Below are 6,000 nucleotides of genomic sequence, written 5' to 3'. Positions count from 1 at the left end.
GAACCTTCTGAAGTTTAACCAAGGTACACACAGGTTCTGGCATGGGAAGGATAACACCCTGTACCAGCACAAACTGGGGGTCGACCTGCTGCAAAGCAGCTCTGCAAAGAAGGACCTGGTGATCCTGGTGGACAACAAGCTGTCCATGAGCCAGCAGTCCCCTTGTGGCCAAGAAAGGGATCCTGGGATACACTAGGAAGATAGCATCACTAACAGGTCAAGGAAGGTGATCCTACTCCTCTATTCAACCCCAATGGGGCCACAATTGGTGTTCCATGTCCAGTTCTGGGCTCCTCAGTAGAATACATGGATCTCCTGCAGTGAATATAGCGGAAGGTAACAAAGACAATTGAGGGACTGGAGCACTTCTCTTACAAGGACAGATTTGGGCCTGTTTAGCCTCAGGAAGAGACAAGTAAGAAACAACCCCACCAATATGTGCACATATCTAAAGAGTGGTGCCAAGAGGATGGAGCCAGGCTCTCGTCCGTCGTTCTAAGCAGTAGCACATAAGGCAACTGGCAGAAACTGATGCACAGGAAGCTCCACCGGAACAAGAGGAAGAGCTTTACTGTGCAGGTGACTGCACACTGGAACAGATTGTCCAGAGAGGTTGTGGAGTCTCCCCCACTGGAGACACTCAAGAACCATCTGGGCACAATTCTTTGCTCTGGGATGACTCTCTTTAAGCACAGATTTGACCAGGTGACCCACTCTGGTCCCTTCCAACTTGACCGTTCTGAGATTCTGTGATTATGTAAAACAACACCGTTGGGATCCAGACTGGCCGCTTCATTTTACGGCAGACGAAGCGGGACTTCACACCTCTGGTCCCTCCCTGGCCGCTGCCCGGTGACGGGAGCGCGCCCGCCGGTCCCGCTCGCGACGCGCGCAACGGCCGCCGGGCGGCGAACGCGGGCGCAGTACGCGCTACCATGGCCCTCCCCGCCTGCGCTTTCTACGGCGAAGATGAAGATCCCGATGACGATGACGATCCCGATCCCGCTGCTGCTCCACCCGGCGGCGGAAGTGGAACGACGCGGAGGGCGCTAACTCATTCCGATATCACACCGCCGAAGTGGCGCTTTTGTCGCCAGGCTTTTCCCACCCGCCTGCCCCGCGCCCCCTCGCACCACTCCGCACGGCCGGCAGCGCAGCCACCACCATCCCTCTCCTTCCCTAACTCCCACCCTCTCCTTCCGGGCCTCCACGGCGCCTCCTTCCCCGGCTTCCGGGCCGGCTCCGCCTCCTCCTTCCCCTGCCGGGACATATTTTGCCGAGCGGGGGCGCTGGCGGGCCCGGCAGTAGTAGCCGTCGCTGCCGCCATCGTTGCAGGACGGTTTCAGTCTTCTCAGCTCCCCAACATGGCAGCAGCGGCGGGAGGCAGCCGCGCATCTCGCAGGCCGGCGCTGCTGACCCCTCGCGGCAACGGGGACCGCACCGTGTTCCTCTTCGACCGGCGCCGGGAGCAGGCGGACCCGGACGAGAAAGTGCTCAGCTACGGCAAGGACAACTACCGCGCTTTCCGCAGCGCCGTCTGCCAGGTACGCGGCAGGGCGGGCGCGTCGGTGGCGTTGTTTCACGAGTGAGCGTCCGTCCCTGAGGCGCTGGGGCTGGGGGGCGGCTGGGGCGGGGCGGGGGTGTCACAGCCTACTCGGGGGCCGCCGCGCCCGCCGCCTGCCCGCCAGCTTTGTTGCCGGGATAGGTGGGCGGCCATGGCGGAGAGCCCGCGGCCGCCCCGTCGCCGTCGCCTTTCTCCCGCAGCCCGAGAGGCCGGTGCGGGGCGGCGGCGGGAGCAGCCCCTGGCGGCGGGCGGGAAGGCAGCGGGCGGCCCCCCCAGCGCCCCCGCGCGGGGAGCGGCGGCGGCGGGCGCGGTGCCGCGCTCCGGAGGGCGTTTGTAGCTGACGCGGTGCTTGGTGCCCGGTCACAGCGCCGGCTCGGGGGTCTCGCAGGTCGCTTCCAACCGAGATGGTTCTGTGGCTCTGTTTCTGTTGTCCAAAGTATCGGCGATGAGCGCCGTTTCCCGTCTGCAGCCGTGGCTGCCATTTAAATACCGTGTCTGGCGGCGCCTTTGCTCTGTCGCGTGTCCTTTCGGTTCTTTTTCTCTGTCGTAACGCGAAACGAAACTTACTCCGTCTTCACAGCTCGGGAAGGTGGAGATTGTTTTCCGCGTACGGGCTGTTCCCAGTAGTTTGCTGGCGCTGCCAGTAGGCATCGCCCGTTTCTGTCATGGTTTCGTTTTCTGAGCGAGTGGTGAATGCCATAAACCTCTTAGCTGCCTGCATGTTTCACCATGTGAAATGCGCAGGAAAATCAGCTCTGAATTTCTGTACTAATTTAGTCTGATAAAAAATTTAATTTTAGTTTCTTTATCCAGTATAATTTGCACTTCGTTTTCTAGCATGTAAATTCTATTTTTTACATATAGATTGGATTATAATAAATATCCGGTTTACATTTTAATAAATATAATTATTTCTAAATTTTATAAAAATGTATCGATTATTTATGAGCAGTATAAATACTACCAAGTATCACTTTTCTATGTAATATAACTATATCATGATTAAATATATAATTAATATAATTATATGTGATGATAATTATATAGAAGATACAGGCAAAATATTTATTGAGGAAAAAATAACTAAATAAGTAGTGTATAAATTGTTCTATGTCTAGACAGTGTTTCTTGTAATGGCTTCCTACTGTGATGGAAGCTTTGAGTTTCCAGTGTCAGCAGAGACAGCTGTCATTTGTGATTGCAGAGTTCTGTGTCCAAAATGGCATCGCCATGGCAGAGGCATCTTCCCTAGAAGTGTCCACAAAAGGAGTGGAGGTGGCACTTTGTGATATGATATGGTTTAGAGAGTATGAAGTCTTGGAAGACTGGGAAGTCTTTTCCAGCCTTTTTGATTCTGTACTCATAAATAAAGGGGCTGTGGAGTGTTTTGCTTTGTCTGATCCGTGCCCGATAAAGACATGAATGCACTACAGTGTAACATTCTGGAAAGCTAGACTTTGGGGTGGGTTCATGACCTTCCAAGGGTTTGTATCTCCTGTGAGTAATTCATGAGTGTTACATAATTTTCTTCTAGAATTGTCTTAATAGATACAACTACGCCTAGCAGATGGGCTCAAGAATACTAAGTATTTTCAGTAGTTGAGGCGAATATGTACCTGATGAACCCACCCCTCTTTTAATTTTGTATTTTATCGACGAGCTGAGTTTACCACTAATTTACAATTTGTTATAGAACGGAGTCTGTCTTTTCTGGGCTTTTTTACATATACTGCACACTGCAGTGACTTAATGTTTCCATACGTCCACATGGTGTTCAGTTCACAGAGCTTTTGGCATATTCGCAGTTTTATTAAGAACTAAGCCATCATCACCAGCTGTGACACATCTTGGGTACAAACAGCTTTGGGGATTTTTTTACCAGAGAAATGTTTTGATGTTTTGAAGTTGGTACCTTAATGCTGTTAGGCAGACTTCTTGCATGGGCAGCCAAGCGTGTGAGAAGCCTGATGCTGCAAAGCAGACCTTGCTGAGTTTGAATGTGCTGCCTGTGAAAGTACAATTTTCAAGTATAGTTTTTTTACTATGTTTAATATTACAAGCCTTGTCACCAGTCCTGGTGGCTGTTTTGCGTATTAAGGGTAACAGTCTGTGCTCTTACAAACTTATGCAGCAAGAACCTCAGCTGATTATTCTCTTAGAGAAAGACCTTCTCCAATAATGTGTTTACTGTTATGAATAGGAACGAGGCCAAACTTTCTCTGGAGAAAGAGGTTCTCGTTTATTAAAACAGCTGCAAGGAACAGAGTACCCAGGATAAGCCCAGGCACCCACACAGCGAGCCAAAACCAGAACAGTGCGCTAACCCCAAGTGCACTGGGTTCTCCCCACAAAACAAGTCTCCAAAAAAAGAACCCCGACCCAACCGAACATCCCCCATTTATAGCCCCCTTTGAGTCCAGGAGTGGTCCGTTTTGGATCCGCATGGTGATTGGTCCATTTCCAGGCTTCTCATTGGTCTTTAACGCCGTTCATTCTGGACCAATCGTTTCTGCAGGGCTTCAAATGATTGGTCAGATCTTCCATCCAATCCGTCTTCAACCTCGCCTTACCCCGCCAGACCGCCCTTCCACCAAACCCTGGAGCCTTGTCCTAGAACATTCTAATCAGCCCTCCCCTTAACATAATACAATTAATATAACATAATTAATACAATATAATTGAACTATACCCTAATTTAACGTAACTTAACTTTTACCTATAACATTTGCCATCGGTGAGTGTGGTCAGAGATGCCTCTGTCACTGCTACTTTCAGTGTAATGACTCTTTGCACTTTGCAACCGTCATCATCTGATATGTGGGGCATCTGACTCTAAAAAAGGGCTGAGACAGGTGGATTGGCATGACCTCTAAATGTTGGTACAGTGAAAACTGGGCAGGCAGAGGGTTGGGATGTTTGCTACCTCATGTCTCCCACACCAACAATATACAAGTTCTAGGACTTCTGGAAGAACATTTTAGCTTCTCAGTTCTCCAAGAGCTTTGTAAATTGTGTTTCTCTGAGTGTTGCACTCCAAAGTTCTCCATTTCTGGCATCTTGAAAGTTGCAACTAATTACTTTTAGGAGAAAGTGATGAATGGGTTCACTGGCTTGGGACAGACTTTCCTAGGTTCGTGGTGCTGAAAAGAGCAGGGAAGTAATGAAAGCTCAGGAAGAATGATTCTTTTGTTAAGCGGATTTTGAGTTAGTTCATACTAAGTTGAAGTGGAATGTTGTAGTCACTTTTAGACAATTCAAGCTGTTAGGCACTGTCAGACTGCTTGATTGGGCAGATACCAAGTATGCAGCAATGTTGTTTCCACAGGTCTCCTGTCTGGTGGCTCAGCCTCAGTACAGGCTCAGCTTTCAATGGACTTTGGCAATTTGTCATGCAGCTGAATGATGTGAGTGCAGCAGCAAAGGCACTCCCATGTGGTCATGGATGACAAGGATGCCAGAAATATTAAGGTCTTGGAACTGTGTATGTTGTGAACATCTTCCTGTGGCACAAGAGGATTCTTCTGGGTAGATCTGAATGTATAGGAGTCTTTAAGGTGAATAAGGGGGTTCAGTGCTGTGTGTTGCTTCTTCTTGGCAGTACAGTTTCTTGTGCTCCTTATTGTTGTCTTCTGTTAGGTCTGTACCCTACTGCTTGTCCTGATCTTTAGAGTATAATTCAAAAATACTTAGTAGCAGTAAGCAAAATGTAGCTAAACCGTTGGCAGCTAATCTGAGATTCCTTGCTCACCTTATCCAGGTGCACAGTGGAACTGGAACACTTCAGTTTGTTGCTGAGATGGCAGAAATCCTTCAGTCACTTAGAGAGGCCATGCTCCTTTGATAGCAGAAAGGTGTCTGTGCTGAAAACTGCACAGACGTTTAGCTACGTATGGAGGGATTTTTAAGAGGATTTGAGGTGAACTACCAGTCTGAAGACAGTTAATGGTACTAAGATTAGGGTAACTATTTGTATAGGATCCAAAGTCATTGGTGAATGCTTCCTTAGTTCTTCTGAAGCTTCTCTTCATTGTTGTGATCTCCTTGTGTAAAAGAAAGAAAGCATAGATCTGTAATCTATGTAAAAAGTAAATATCTGTAATTAAATACTCAACAAATATCACAATAAACCAATGTTTTTTGCTTTTAGTCTTTTGTCGAGATTCCCATTGTATCCTAACCTGCTTACTATTTAAATAGATATTTAAATAGATTTTGCCAATCCACCCAAATAAATTCCAATGTCTCAGTGAGCCAAGAAGCAGAAAAGGATATTTATTAAGATGGTGCATGGAAAATAAGCATAAGTGTAATATCAAATCAAGACAAGAAATAAGTGAAAATTTTGGTGAATATTTGCTTACAATGCGCAATAAATAAAGTATAATCAAATTATTTGCAATCAAAGAATAAATATTAGGAACTTCTGCAAGTTTGTA

At 47.9% G+C, this 6,000-nt stretch overlaps 1 pseudogene; it reads left to right on the top strand.

Moving 5' to 3' along the window:
* Nucleotides 1–920: 920 nt before the first annotated feature.
* The window catches only part of LOC141727344 (structural maintenance of chromosomes flexible hinge domain-containing protein 1-like), a 28,354-nt pseudogene continuing 23,274 nt past the window's right edge, over nucleotides 921–6,000 (top strand).

Source organism: Zonotrichia albicollis, unplaced genomic scaffold, assembly GCF_047830755.1.
Source record: "Zonotrichia albicollis isolate bZonAlb1 unplaced genomic scaffold, bZonAlb1.hap1 Scaffold_109, whole genome shotgun sequence".
In the NCBI taxonomy this organism is placed as follows: domain Eukaryota; kingdom Metazoa; phylum Chordata; class Aves; order Passeriformes; family Passerellidae; genus Zonotrichia; species Zonotrichia albicollis.
The sequence above is the reverse complement of the archived record's forward strand: the minus strand, read 5'-3'. Positions and strand labels throughout refer to the sequence as shown.